Below are 16,674 nucleotides of genomic sequence, written 5' to 3' on the forward strand. Positions count from 1 at the left end.
CCAAAACAAAGCTGCCAAATTTTTAAAATAGATGCCAACGGAAAGAAGGAAGAGAGGAAGAGCAAAACAATACTGGCTAGGCGGCATTCAGAAGGAAATGTCGGAAAGGAACCTTCACCCTGTCGAATGAAACGACTGACGAAGCTGAAAACTAGGAACCAGGAAGGCTGAGAACGCTATAAAAAACCGTGATAAATAAAAAAATACAGAGTGTCTCAAATTGGTATGTTTGGCATGGTACTATGAAAACTAGAGGATATAGAAAAATATCGTAGATATGTCATGACTTATTTTTCTGGTTAAAGTAACGATTGACCAATCAATTTTATTAATAGCTTCCCACACTAGCGAGACTCAGGGCGGTTATTGAAAAATGTATAAAATAAAGAATGTGTGTGTACTTTGTACGCACGTAAGAAGATATTCTTCTATTATATAGGTAATTTAAACGAAGTAAATATACTTAACAGGTTATTTGTATTTTATTTTATTTAATCAGTTAAGCCCATTCGTACCTTTCGGTGTTGGGCTGTTTACAACTAGTTCAATATCTACATTTCAATACATTTTAATAATTATACAAAACTTTTATTTTAACAATACAATTTTAATAAATATAAATTACTTATTTGACCCATTTTTCTGTCCATATGTTTTAATCTTGTGGTGCTTCTTTGATACTTCTTTTCCATGCTGTTCTATTTTGAGCCAATTGTTTTACCATACTCCATTGCAGTCCTCTCTTCTCTGCTTCTTGTCTAACTTGTTCTTCCCATCTCATTCTTGGGCGACCTACTTTATTTTTCCCTTGTACTCTGACTTCATATACTTTTTTCGTTATTCTTGTGTCGTTTAGTCTGTGGATGTGGCCCAACCATCCTAACTGTCGTTCCCCTATAATTGTCTCTATGGGTTTTATCTTTAGAGCTTGAGTTATTGTGTCGTTTCTTATTTTGTCTCTTCGTGTGATCCCTTCTATTTTTCTCAAGAATCTCATCTCTGTAGCTTTGATTTTTCTTTTGTTGTTCTTTGTTAGCGTCCACGACTCACTCCCATAGACGATTGATGGTCGAACCACTTTTTGGTACACTTGTGTTTTGACTTCTTTGGGTACCTCTTTCTTTCCAAAGAACGTATTTCTTAATGTATTATAAATTGTCCCTGCTTTTCCTATTTTATTGTTTATTTCTTTGTCTATTTTACCATCTTCTTCAATAATTGTACCTAAGTAGTTGTAGCTGTTTACTTGTTCCAAAACTTTTCCTTCTACCTTAATTTTTATCACTTTTTTTGTAGTTGCCATAACCATTGTTTTACTTTTATCTGTGTTTATTTCCATGTTCATTTTTCTTAGTTCTTTTATATAAGTGTTTATTATTTGTTGCAGTTTCTCTTCCGTGTCAGCTAACAATACCTTATCATCTGCAAATAGTAATTCTTGTATTTGTACATTGTTCATTTTCCATTTTCCCAATATCATGTCTTTAGATTTCTCCTTGCATTGCTTTATTGCGTCATCTAGTACCATTGAGAAAAGTAATGGACTTAGTACACAGCCTTGTTTTAGTCCTATCTTTGCCTGGAATTCATCAGATTCTTGATTGTGAGTCCTTATTTTTATTTTATTATTTTTATATAAGGCTTTAATTATTTCTATCATATCCTTTTCTATTCCATTTTTCTTTAAACATTTCCATATATCTTCCCTTCTTATTCTATCCAAAGCTTTTTTCAGATCAATAAAGCATATGTGTATCTCTTTGCCTTTCATCAATAGTTTTTCTCCGATTTGTCTCAATATGAATATCAGATCTTGGGTACTCCTTCCTTTTCTGAAGCCATGCTGGGATTCTTCTAGTTTTATTTCTAGTTTTTCCCTTAGCCTTTTTTCAATTATTCTATTGAATATTTTGGCAGGAACGCTTGTCAATGTAATACCCCTATAATTTTCGCAATTTCGTGCGTCTCCTTTCTTAAACAGTGGTACTATTATATCTGTTTTCCAATCAGATGGTATTTCCTTTGCTGTGATTATTTCATTTAGTAGTTCTCGGAATTTTTCTTTTGAATTTTCACTCATGTACTTTAACATTTCAGCTGTGATTTCATCTTGGCCTGGAGATTTTCCCAATTTTAATTTGTCAATGGTTTCTGCAATTTCCTCTTTTGTTATTTGCTGCATTTCCTCCGTATTTTCGATCACGTCTTCCTCTCTTTCATGTTGATATTGTTTCCATTCTGTTAGTTCTTCAAAGTACTGCTTCCATCTTTGCATTATTTCTCTTTCTGTAGTTAATATATTTCCTTCTTTATCTCTTATGTTTCTTAATCTATGTGTTTTCTTTTGTCTTAGCTGTTTCAATGTACCATAGAACAATTTTTGGTTATTAAAATAGTTTTCATTCATTTTGTGTCCAAAATCTTCCCAAGACTTCTTTTTTGCCGTTTTAATTTCTTGTTTAATGTCGTTTCTGGTAATTTGTATTTTATTTAAAAATTAAACTACTTTTCTTATCTAGCACTTTCAAAAAAAATTTATTAAAACAACCAAAAATAAAAAAAATATGAGTCGCCCAGGATTCGAACCCATGTCCTTCCAATCTCGGAGCTAACGCCCTACCAACTACTCCAGCGAGGTCCTTGTAGTTCACATGTAAGTTTCGGATATAATTACACAACACGGCGACACATAGTGTAAAAATGTTATGTCTACAAAATATTTTATTATTTTACTACAGAGAAACACAAATCCAAAAACACAAGAATTATAATAAATAATATATTTACTAAAAACACTAATATATTCTTTTAATGACTTATTTGCACGGTTACAGATGACAGATACATATATACCTATCTTGAAAGATTAGCAATGAACTACATACTGTCTGTGTGCGCAGGCGTGCAGATTTATGTACAATTTTACCCTCAATCGAATCGCGCCTAAAGAAAAATATCTTCAAAAAAAAAATTAAAAGGACAACTTTGAACTATTATCAAAATCAAAATAAACTAAAATATTACTAAAAATTCGTAGAAGATACATCACAACAGAATATAAATCTTCGAATACTTCTTACTATATAACAATTAGATAATATATTTAAAGCAGTTATTTTTTAAAATATTCCAATAATTATATTAACAAAGAAACTACTGAGATTAAAATACAGCTATACCAGTTAATATTCAAACGGAGTCTAGGTTTAATTTTAAAATAAGTATCTTTCTGCGATAAGTATAGGTTGATATCTTATCCACTCTATCTAGATATAGAAACCATTAAAACATAACGTAATATAATTATTCGTAATAAACTGGTATCATGAACCGGTGTCTTCATTGAGCACTCAGTGGTGGAGATAAACGTCTATAAATATTTTAAGCGCCTACCAGACGAACTTTAAAATGTAATTACATATCCATCAAATCTATCAATATACAGGGTGTAAAAAAAGGCAGGTCATAGATTAAATCACATATTCTGGGACCAAAAATAGTTCGATTGAACCTAACTTACCTTACTACAAATGTGCACATAAAAAAGTTGCATTTTTAAGTTACAAAATGAAAATCGATTTACTTCAATATATCGAAAACTATTGAAGATTTTTTTTGAAAATGAGGCATTCTAATGGCACGGACAGCTAAGAAAATAACATCATAATTTGTGCACTCCATAAAAATTGTATGAGGGTTTTGTTCCCTTAAACTCCCCAACCCTAACATTTTTGTGTACATTCCAATTAAATTATTATTGGGCTGCATTAATTAAACACAATGTTTCTCAAACTTTTTTGCCTTTGTCATCTTCATTTTGATTTCCTTAGAAATGTTATCCACAGCTCTTTAAATATTATCATTTTTCTGAATAGAATTATAAATATTTCGAAAATTATTAACTTTAGCCCTTAAAAATTTATACAAACATTTTATATGTTAAAAAAATACATTCAAAACTGCTTAAGTAATATACAGGATGTTTCTTTTAAAAAGTACAACTTTGGTTTATTACTTTGGTCTGACTAACCCTGTATAATACGACAAAATTTTAAATTATAGACGGCTTTGATGTACAGTTACGCAAGTAACTTAAAAATCTATATTGTCGGTTTTACTTTTCCTTACTTAATAATTTACCTTTTTGGGCTAATACCTTTTTATTTTTTTTTTCAGATTAGCTTTCAACATTGGTCATGAAACTTTTTTAGAGGTAGCAGATATAAATCAAGTCTCTATAATGTCCTTAAGGATTGCAGATATTAGAGGTTTAGTTGGATCAATACAAGGTTTTGTCAAATGAAGCTGTAACAAAAATTGTTTTACAAACAGATGCAACTGCAAGAAGGCAATGCTGCTCCACATCTCCGCAATATAATGATTCTAAGTGTCACCAAAGCACTTAATGGAAAAATAAATAACAGTTTTTTTTTAATTGGTATATACTTAATTATTATTTTTATATAAAAACACTTATAGTCAGGTATGCCAGGCCTATTTGCACCATTTACTACTAACAAGCTACACTCACCGGCAGAGAAAAGGGCACCCCAAAAAATGGGTCATTTTTAATGTCTTGTATTTCCTAAACCTGATGTCCGATTTAAGTAATTTTTTAATATGTTATAGCCTTATTCTTTATCAATATCGGTGTAATAATATTGTTGCTAGACAGGTACATTGTCATTGTATACAGGGTGTACGAATCAAACTGTGTTCTTTTCTCAAACTTTGGAACACCCTGTGGAATGTTCTAGCTTTTATAAGATACTGAAATTATAACCAAACTATAGCCTCAGGTTTTCTTAACATTCTGTTTTTTGATTCATTCGCTTATGTTGGATAATAAAAAAGTTAAGCACTTTAACAACTACCCCTGTTTTTCGTCAATACAGGGTGTTTTTAAATACGTACGGCAAACTTTAAGGGGTAATTCTGCATGATAAAATAATGACAGTTTGCTTTATAAACTTATGCCCGCAAATACTTCGTTTCTGAGATAGGGGGTGTTGAAATTGTTCTTACAAAGTGACGATTTATTTATTGCTCTAAAACGGTTTGTGATATGCAAATGAAATTTGGTAGATTTTAAGAGCTAGTTATTGCGCATTTTTTGGCATACAATTGAGAATTTTATATTCACCGTTGGCGTGCATACGGGATATATCTAAAATATTTATACCCGTATGCACGCCAATGGTGAATATCCATCCATCCATCCATCCATCCATCCAATGGCACTACAGCCCAAATCGAGCCTTGGCCTCCTTCAATAAGCTTCTCCAATCATTCCAATGGTGAATATTAAATTCTTAATTGTATGCCAAAAAATGCGCAATAACTACCTCTTAAAATCTACCAAATTCCATTTGCATATCACAAACCGTTTTAGAGAAATAAATAAATCGTCAGTTTGTAAGAACAATTTCAACACCCCCTATCTCGGCAACGAAGCATTTGCGGGCATACGTTATAAAGCAAACTGTCATTATTTTATCATGCAGAATTACCCCTTAAAGTTTGCCGTACTTATTTAAAAACACCCTGTATTAACGAAAAACAGGGGTAGTTGTAAGTGCTTAACTTTTTTATTATCCAACATAAGCGAATGAATCAAAAAACAGAATATTAAGAATACCTGAGGCTATAGTTTGGTTATAATTTCAGTATTTTATAAAAGCTAGAACATTCCACAGGGTGTTCCAAAGTTTGAGAAAAAAACACAGTTTGATTCGTACATCCTGTATACAATGACAATGTACCTGTCTAGCAACAATATTATTACAGCGATATTGATAAAGAATAAGGCTATAACATATTAAAAAAATTACTTAAATCGGACATCAGGTTTAGGAAATACAAGACATTAAAATTGACCCATTTTTTGGGGTGCCCGTTTTCTCTGCCGGTGAGTGTAATACGCCAGTCAATGGGAGCAAGAATAGGATATTACCTTCGAATTCTATCCGACCGCATGGATTTTAATGAAATTTTGGGCCTAGCCTCTACTTATCTCCTAATTCAAAGTCTACCCTATGCCGATGTGTGCTTTTATCTTGGGGGTGGTTCCCACCCCTTCTCAGTGGTTGAAAAATTTTTGGTTAAAATTACCACGGAATTCGCTAGGGAACCTAATTCTAAGCAAAAACTAGTCTATAATTTTTTTTGAAAACTCAATACTTTTTGAAATATTCATGGTTGAAATTTGGCCATTTTCATTGAAACATATACCTTTTCGAACGGTTTTTTGCGAATACCTTAAAAACTACGCATCTATCTAAAGAAACTGTATTAAATATTTTTGTAGGTTATAAAAAAACAAAGAGACACTTGCCTTTATAAATCTTCTAGTTATAATACAAAAAGAGATATGGTAGGTGAAAATAGTTTGTTTTTTGGTACATTCTCAAATTGGTCTATTCAACTTGAAATAACAGAGAAACGGTCAGCTTTAGGTGTATAATGCTGCTAATACCTTTTGTAGGCTTGAAAAGACCTTTAAAATAAGCTGTATTAGAGGTCCATTGCGTTAAAATTAAGCGAGATATGCTTCAAACAAAATTGATACCTAATGTATGTATTTTATAGAAAAATGAGAAGTAATTTAACCCCTATCCACCAAAATGTAAGTGCATCGTTTTCCTTCTACAATACCTTTTATTATAGTGTTAGTTCTATGTTCAAAAAGTTGGACGGGTTTAAAATGGAAGGTTTTTGAAAAAAAAATAGATCAAATTATAGAGCACATTTTTAAATTTTCTTAAAAATCTTCCTTTTTCTCCATGTAACTTGAAAATGATAAGAGATATAGTAATGAAAAATAAAAAGAAAATATGTGTCTAAAAAAGCCCTACATTTTTGTGTGGTATCTTTTTTTCGTATCTCTTATCTTTTTCGAGTTACATGGAGGAAAAGGAAGATTTTTAAGAAAATTTAAAAATGCGCTCTATAATTTAATCTTATTTTTTTTTCAAAATCCGTTCATTTTAATCCAGTCCAACTTTTTAAACATAGAAATAACACTATAATAAAAAGTATTGTAGAAGGAAAACGATGTACTTAAGTGCTGATGCATGAGGCGTTAAATATACTTCAATGATAAGGGATACAGTAATGAAAAATAAAAAGAAAATATGTGTCTAAAAAAGCCCTACATTTTTGTGTGGTATCTTTTTTTCGTATCTCTTATCTTTTTCGAGTTACATGGAGGAAAAGGAAGATTTTTAAGAAAATTTAAAAATGCGCTCTATAATTTAATCTTATTTGTTTCAAAATCCGTTCATTTTAATCCAGTCCAACTTTTTGAACATAGAAATAACACTATAATAAAAAGTATTGTAGAAGGAAAACGATGTACTTAAGTACTGATGCATGAGGCGTTAAATATACTTCTTATTTCTTCTTAAAATACTCATACGTCATAAACTTTTTTGCAGAATATCTCGCTTAGTTTGAATGTGATCGACATTTAGTGTTGCTCATTTTAAAGGTCTTTTCATGCCATACAAAAGTTATTATTATCATTATACACCTAAAATCGACAGTTTCTCTGTTATTTCAAATTGAATAAACCGATTTGAGCATGCAGCAAAAAAACAAATTCTTCTTACCTAATATACCTTCTTCTTCTTAACGTGCCCTATCAAGTCCCCTTGACGTTGGCGATTAACATGGCGAAACTGTCTCTGTCTCGAGCTATTCTAAATAGGTGTTCTGCTTTCTTTGTTCCTGTCCACTCCCGGATATTCTTCAACCAAGAGGCCTGCTTTCTACCAATTCCTCTGCGTCCTTCGATTTTACCCATCATAATAAGTTGAAGAATATTATACCGGTCTCCCCTTACTACGTGTCCAAAATAGGCCATCTTTCTATATTTGATGTTATCAAGCAGCTCGCAGGTAGCATTTGCTCTCTTAAGGACTGCCACATTTGTCAGCATAGCCGTCCATGGTATTTTCAGAATACGTCTGTGCAGCCACATTTCAAAGGCCTCCAAACGGTTAATGGTGGATATTTTTAATGTCCATGCTTCGACACCATACAAGAGGACTGACCAAATGTAGTATTTAATCATGCGCTTTCGAAGTTGAAGTTGCAAGGTATCATTACAGAAGAATGACCTCATTTTTAAAAATGTCGTGCGGGCTATCTCGATTCTACATTTTATCTCTTTATCTGGATCTAGTTGTTCAGTAATATGGCAACCAAGATATTTAAAACTGGGTACTCTTTGAATTATATGACCATCAACATATAAACGTGAATCTTGATGGGCCAAACGGCTAAATACCATGTATTTTGTTTTTGAACAGTTTATATTTAGGCCAAACTCTCTTCAATGTTGTGTCAATGGCATTTAAAAGGTGTTGTAATCCATTCATATCATCACTTAAAATAACTGTATCGTCTGCATATCTGATTGTATTTATCAGAATTCCATTAACCTTCACACCCCATTCCAAATTATGCAGTGCTTCCTTAACTATTCTATCTGAATACAAATTAAACAACAATGGGGACAAAATACAACCCTGTCTGACACTTTTTTGTATTTTGCATATTTCTGTTGATTTTCCATTTATGCAAGCTGTCGCTGTTTGACGCCAGTATAATTTTTCTATGATTCGCACATCTTGACTATCAACTCCTTTATCCGTTAATATTTTAATTAATTTGTGATGTTGCACTCGATCAAAGGCCTTCTCATAGTCAATAAATACAGCAAAGACGTCTTTCCTTTGATCTCGGCATTTCTGCAATAACACATTTAGTGCAAAGAGTGCATCCCGGGTTCCCAATCCATTTCTGAAGCCAAATTGTGTTTCATCCTGGTATTCTTCACATTTATCTCTGATTCTACTGTGGATGATACGTAGAAAGATTTTCAGGTGTGGCTCATAAGGCTTATCATTCTATAGTGGCTACAGTTTTTCGGACGTTGTTTTTTTGGTAGGGTTATGAATTCGGACTTTAACCAATCTTCAGGGATATCACCAGTCGAATAAACATCATTGAAAAGTTTGACTAGTATTCCAATGTTTTCCTCATTTATGAGCTTTAACATTTCTGTAGGTATGTTGTCGGGACCAACGGCTTTCTTGTTTTTTTGCCAATTTTATAGCATGTTGTATTCCTTATTTTAATATTTCTGGTCCTTCACCTTCATCTAAAGTGTCCAGTTCTTCGGGTCTATCATCATTATACAGTTCATTTATATAATTATACCAGGTAGTTCGAATTTTGTGTTCGTCTATTATCATTTTTCCCGACGAATCGGTTATAGTATGTGGAGTTTTCTTATAATAAAGACCAGCTACTTCTCTAACTTTTTTAAACATATTAAACGTATCATGTTTTTCATTCAACTTTTCTAATTCCTTGCATTTATCCTCCATCCATTTTTCTTTAGCTACCTTTATTTTTTGTTTAATTAGTTTATGTTTTTCTTTGTATTCTGTTTTGTTATCTTTCAGTTTTCTTCTCTGCTCTATCAATTCCAGGATTTCATCAGTCATCCATTGTTGTTTTTTGTGCCTCTGCATCGTTGTTGTATATTTTTCCATTACTTTCCAGGTAAGATCTTTAAACGTGTTCCATATTTCTGTATTGTTTTCATTTGTTGAATTCTTTAGCTGATTATTCAGGTCATTTTCTATTAGCGTTTTGTTGGATGCTGATATATGTAATTTTGGTGTTTTGGGGCTTTCTTCGACTTTTTTGAGCTTCACTTGGATGTCAGCTATTAGAGGGTTATGGTCTGAACCGATATCTGCACCAGGATATGTCGTTGATCTCTTGACACCATTCTTAAATCTCTTGTTTACTAGAATATAATCTATATGATTTCTAATTATATGAAGTGAGTTATCTCCTGGTCCCTTCCATGTATATAATCTTCTTTTGTGTAATTTGAACCATGTATTTGGAACAGAACTGGTATAATCTATCGCCTCTTTCATTGCTCTCCCCTAGTCCATAATATTCACCTACCAGGTCAGATCTTCGTCCTTGACCAATTTTCGCGTTAAAATCTCCAATAATATATGTGATTTCGTTCCATTTTAGATTTTTAAGTGTCTGTTTTAATTGACTATAGAATTATTTAACATCATTGTCATATTTCTTTTCTGAAGTAGGAGCATATATCTGGATAACATTGACATTAAATGGTTTACTATTTAATTGGAGTATCGCTAGTCTGTCGTTTACAGGTACAAAATTTTTTACATATTTCTTGAATTTAGATGTTATAAATATGCCAACTCCATTCCTATGATGTACGTCATCTTCTACACTTCCAGAATAGTATAGTGTGCCTTCATTTTGTTCACATGTTCCCGCTCCAGGCCAGCGGAGCTCACTTATGCCCATTATATCAATTTTTAAGCGTTTAACCTCTTGAACTAAGTTACTGAGCTTGCCTGCTGCATAGAGGCTTTTAACATTCCATGTGCCTAATCTGATTGTACTGCTAGACATTTTTAAAGTTGTCGTACTTTTTAAATTGTAGGGGTTTCGTGTGGTGACGACCGGGAAGGCCCTACAGTCTGGTGCGCACCCTTCCCTGCCGGATCTTGGTTTCCGAGATCCATGATCAGTAATACTCTGATTATGTTTGGATTGCGCCATGTTAACTTCACTCGGGAGAAATAATTGGAGTGGTTTCCCGTTGCCTTCCCCAATGATTTTTCTGGCGCATTAGGTTTACTCCTGTAGGTTGGATAATCGGCAAGGATTTTTGGATATTTGGTAGGAAACTTGGATACCCCTCTTTGTATTTTAACTAGAAGATTTATGAAGGAACAAAAAAATCTCTTTGCCCTTTTTAAAACCTACAGAAATATTTTATATAGTTTTTTTGCTGGATGCATAGTTTTTAAAGTATTCGCAAAAATCCGTCCGAAAAGGTGTAATTTTTCAATGAAAATGGCCAATTTTCAACCACGAATAACGTAAAAAGTATTGAATTTTCAAAAAATTATTATAGAACAGTTTTTGCTTAAAATTAGGTTCTCTAACCTCTTCCGTGGCTATTTAAACCAAAACATTTTTCACCCCCGAGAAGGGGTGGGAACTACCCCCAAGATAAAAGCGCACATCGGCATAGAGTAGACTTTGTTTCTTGAACTATTCCCTACTTACTGTGAAAATATCAAGTAAATCGATGTGGTAGGATGGAATTCGGAGCAAAATACCCTCATTCACTGCCCTATAATTTTTCATGAGTGGCTTAATTTTGACGAGGATTCCAATTTTTTTCGTTGACAGTTACAGTTAATGACAGTTATTATTTTCCCCCATAACTCTGAAAATATCGACCGCACGAAAAAAATTGTAATGATAGAAATTATAGAAAATCACATTTTCAACAATTTTAGTTCTTATACTTTTTGTCGAGAACTTGAAAATGGCGGAGATATTGAGCAGAAACGGTTCCCGTTTAAAATCAAAATGCAACGCAATGGCGGAATTCAGTCGAGGTTTTAAATTGACACTACTATCGACCCGCCATAAAGATTAGAAAAATAAAAATTGTGGCAGCTCGTCATGTAAGGTTGGGCCTGTTATTTGTCGAACCCGACTGGACTATCCCTGCTATCTTTGTTATCTACCACATACGGAAATTATTATTGTAAGGAAAAAAGTTGGGCGTCTCATCAAAATGAAGGTATGTACTCACAAAAATTAGCTTGTTAGTAGTAAATGGTGAAAATAGGTCTGGGATCCCTGACTATTATTATTTCTTTAATAGGATTTTTTAATACCAATTGTCCATTAGTTTTAACGACTAATAATTATCGTTTTACTAAAAATGATTATTTTTCAAACTAGAGAGTATTTTATTCAGAGTATTTATCCTAGGCACTAGGCACCTAGGCCGTACTGGTTCATTCTGTAATGTGCGTATTTATATCAGGATCAACTAGCTTGACCTAGCCTAAACCGGTTTGTTCCATCGGGTTTAGGACAAACTATATTGGATTAGGCTGTACGAGTTTATCCTATCATATAATAATAATAATATACTTTTAAAATCTCTTCCTACGCCTCTGTAAAGTAATGTCTTGTATATGTTATGCAGAGGTTAAACGACCTCCACTGAACACCAGAAAGAGATAACTGCTACTTGCACGACTAGAAAAATTTCATTCGCAAGCCTGTCGTCGTTCAAGAAGGCGAATTAATCTCAAATTTCATTTTCACCATAAAATATCAGATTACCGAAATGGGATCAAATGATCCGCAACTCTTTTTTCTTTGTTCTTGTTAAAAAGAATCGTGTGACCAGAAATTCACTTTTAGAGTGTCACAAAGGCATCAAGAATCGCTACTGTTAATAAGTTTAATGAAAATACTTCCACCTGAATGGCTAGAGGAAGATTTTTTTAATAGTGTATCTCTATAAAATAAATTCGTACTTTTAGAAATTTTTTAGAAAATAAAATCATTGCAAATAAATAAAGGTTTGGCAATGTCAAAACTGGATTAATATTGAATGCGATTAACTTTGTTTATATCAAGGGATGAAAGAAATGTTAGCCCAAATTCGATTAAATAGAGACAAACATTTGTAATCAGTGGTATGGGATGACACATTTAGCTTTAGGTTTAGACAGGTACTTATAAGGTTGGTTGATGGCATAACTTAATTTGCTAATTATTGATGTTCTAAACTTTCTGCCAGATCTGTGGCATCTTTGATCTCGCATTGGAACACACTTAGTCCAAACAAAAAAATGCTAATGATTTTGTGTTGGGATACACGGCATCTCTTAGTAATCTTCTTATTAAAATAAATCCTTTTAATAATTAAAAATGTCTTTAGCAAAACAACTACGTTTGTTGATAGTAAATACGATCGACCTACATTAGCACATATCGGTGTAACAGTTTAGATTTGACCAAGGTCGGTTTGAAATAACAATAGTATTCATTATTTTTATAACCTAGTCGACTCAGCGCTTTTAACCAAAACAATCTTACTTTCATTATATACCAAAACAATAAACAGGAGAAGACTAATTATTATTTTCTAATTCCATTGCGAAGAGTAAGTCATTAATATTTTAGATCCAAAAGGGAAAACATCACAGCTACTGAGAACTAACGTACCACCAGCTCTTTACCGTTAGTACTCTAACTTACAAAATAAATGCATCTACGGTGATACGAGTTATTTCATCAACCCTTATGGTAGGGGGTAACCAACCCTTAATTATCTGAGGTAGCTCAGAAGCTAGGAGCTACCATATGGCGATCCAGAACCAGGGAAGAACACAGGACTGGTAAAAGGGACGAGTATGGAGAAACACGTCAATGTTCTGGCACCTCGACCACCCTAGAACAGTGTGATATATAGAAAAAGGATGGAGACGTCAGGCCCGAGACGAAGCTGAGAATGGTATGGAAAATGGAACTTGGTATGGAGATGGAACATCGCGGGACAATGGACAATGCTATGGAACGTGCAGCGAGGACTTTTGGGTGATACAAACACAGACGTGTAAAAGTGGTAAGTCCATATTAGCTATTCTTATGGTATTTCCACGATATTACTCCTGATTCGTATAACCATACAATAACGTAATATAATCGTAATTTAAGATACATAATCTAAGTTTTACCTATTTTTATCTACCTAGTTTATTTTAATTACCTTATTGGTATTATAAGGATTTTTTTTTACAAATATTATGGTTATTTATAGGCCGTAATGATACATTTTTATTTGATATTGATTTTTATTTGATTTTTATATATTTACTAGCATATATTTTTATCTTTACTGACTTTTTATCCATTTATTATTTTACCTACTGATTTTTATTACATTTTTATTGGTCTACTGATTTTTATGGTGATTTATATTGATTGATATAATGATTTTTTATTGCAATTTAATATATTTTTACTATTTTTGACATAACATTTTATATACATATATATTTACTATACCTCGTAAGACTGTCAAATTTATGCGTTCGTTACGGGTACAGGAATAAGGAAAATTATGAATAAATGAGTAGCAACAAAGTTACTTGGGAAGACTTCGTCAAAATAGTTCAGGAGATTACGCAAGAAGTAACAAGACAAAGTAGAAGGGTCTTGAAGAAGAAAGTACCTAAATCTAAGGATATACAAGAAGACGTAACGACACAGCTAATTAAATTGTATAACAAATTCACACATTTAGCGAAGAAAAATTGGGAAGCGCTATCGGAGAAACAAAGAGAAGCGTGCAACAAATATTTCGGAAAAATAAGAGACAAGGTTATACGCTCATTCCAAGCTCTAAACTTAAGAACAGTAGTTCCAAGTTCAATACACCAACCAATCGACAAGGAAATAGAGGAAGAACAAAGCGACGAAGAAGTAGAAGAGGAAAAAAGTGACGAGGAGATAGAGGAAAAAATTGACGAGGAAATAAAAGAGGGAAAAAGCGACATAAAACAAGATATAAAAATATTAAACATGGCTCTGACAATCAACGAATTTTTGAATATTGCAAGCAAGGTATTGCCCAACGAGTTTGATGGGAGCGCAGGGAAACTACAACCATTTTTGGACGCATTAGAGTTACTTGGAAAAATAGCAGAAGGACATGAAGAAACAGCGATAACATTAATAAAAACAAGATTGACTAATAAGACTAGAAACCTGATAACCACAGAGGATACGATCCCACTTATAGCAGCGGCACTGAAGAAGGAATTAAGAGGCGACAATCCGAAAACGATAATAGACAAGTTAGCAAAGAAAAGGCAAGGAAACAAAGATGCAGCAGTGTACGCATCCGAAGTAGAGGAATTAGCGGAACAGTTGAAGGTAGCATACATAGCGGAATGAATGCCATTGGAGCTAGCGAAAAAATACACAACGGAAACAGTCGTAGCAACAATGAAACGAAATGTTAATACGGATAGAGCTAAGTTAATACTGGAGGCAGGTAATTTCACAACACCGCAGGAAGTAGTATCTAAATTTTTATCGATTGATACGACAGAGGAGAACACACAGGGAAGAGTGTTCAATTATAGGACGAATTATGAAAATAGGAGAGGAAAACAGCAATACCGAAGAGGATACCATAACAAATACGACAGAGGAAGAAGAAATAACTTCGGGCAGCGGAACGAAGGAGAAGAAACAGGAAACCAACAGAATTATTCCAACAGAGGATATAGACAATTCAACAACCAAACATACAGAGGGAACCAGAGAGGAGGACGTAACAGAAACGTAAGGCTACTTGAGTTAGAAAACAGCCAAGAGGAACCAGAAAACCAGCAGTTGGGGTTTTGAATGAACGAAACAAGGAAAGTACACAGTCAGAAGTGGAATATAATATTTACAACTTCGATTTAAACCTAACGAATTTTGTACGAATGAAAACAGGAATCCTAGAAAACACAAATCCCTTTATCATAGACACAGGAGCTGATATTTCAATACTGAAATGTTTACAAGATTTTACGAAGGAACATGTGAAACCAAACAAAAAGGCGAAAATAAAAGGAGTAACTAAAGGAGAATTACAAACAATGGGAGAAGTTGAAACAACGCTAGAAGTAAAAGGATCTCGATTTGAGCATATCTTTCAGTTAGTGGAACCTAGCTTTCCTATTCCAACCGACGGAATCATTGGGAGAGACTTTATTTCAAACTTTCAATGCATACTAGACTACGCTAACCTTAAAATGCACATTAACGAGGACAACGATTGTTACATTAGTACAAACATTTTGGATAATATAGATAATGACACGATAATAATACCGCCTAGATGTGAAATTTACAGAGTCGTAAAAATTTTTCAAACGCTGAAGAATGACAGGATAGTGGAACAACAGGAAATACAACCAGGAATATTCCTAGCGAGAGCAATTATTTCAAGTAATAATCCATACATCAAAATTTTGAACACAACCTACGAAACAGTAAAAGTAGAGACAAACGCAATCAAAACATTAGACATTAAATTATTCAACATATATAGACTGATCAACGACAGCAAGGATAGGAAAAAGGAATTACGGGAATTAGACGGGAGTTAGACATTCCAGGATACATACGCGATAAGTTAGTATCTTTATGTGAAGATTATTCAGATATATTCGCCCTAAGGCATGACATGCTAACATGTAACAACTTCTACGAGCAGAAACTGACAGTTAAAGACCAAACTCCGGTATACATTAAAAACTATAGGACACCTCATGCACAAACAGAGGAACTAAACCGACAAGTACAAAAACTGAGAGACCAAGGAATAATAGAACCGTCTACATCAGAATACAACAGCCCAGTAGTGCTGGTACCGAAAAAGGCGATAGATGGAAATAAAGCATGGAGATTATGCATAGATTTTAGACAACTGAACAAGAAAATAGTCACAGACAAATTTCCTTTACCAAGGATAGACTCGATACTAGATCAACTAGGAAGAGCAAAATGGTTTTCAGTTATAGACTTAATGTCAGGTTTTCACCAGATACCATTAGAAAAATCATCGAGAAAATACACATCGTTTAGCACAGAAAATGGAGCATTTCAATTTACCAGATTACCTTTTGGATTAAATGTAAGCCCAAATAGCTTTTCAAGGATGATGTCAATAGCATTTTCGGGATTAACACCGGACAAAGCATTTCTTTACATGGACGATATAGTAGT

The sequence above is a fragment of the Diabrotica virgifera genome, chromosome 2 (genome assembly GCF_917563875.1).
Source record: "Diabrotica virgifera virgifera chromosome 2, PGI_DIABVI_V3a".
NCBI classification, from domain to species: Eukaryota; Metazoa; Arthropoda; class Insecta; order Coleoptera; family Chrysomelidae; genus Diabrotica; species Diabrotica virgifera.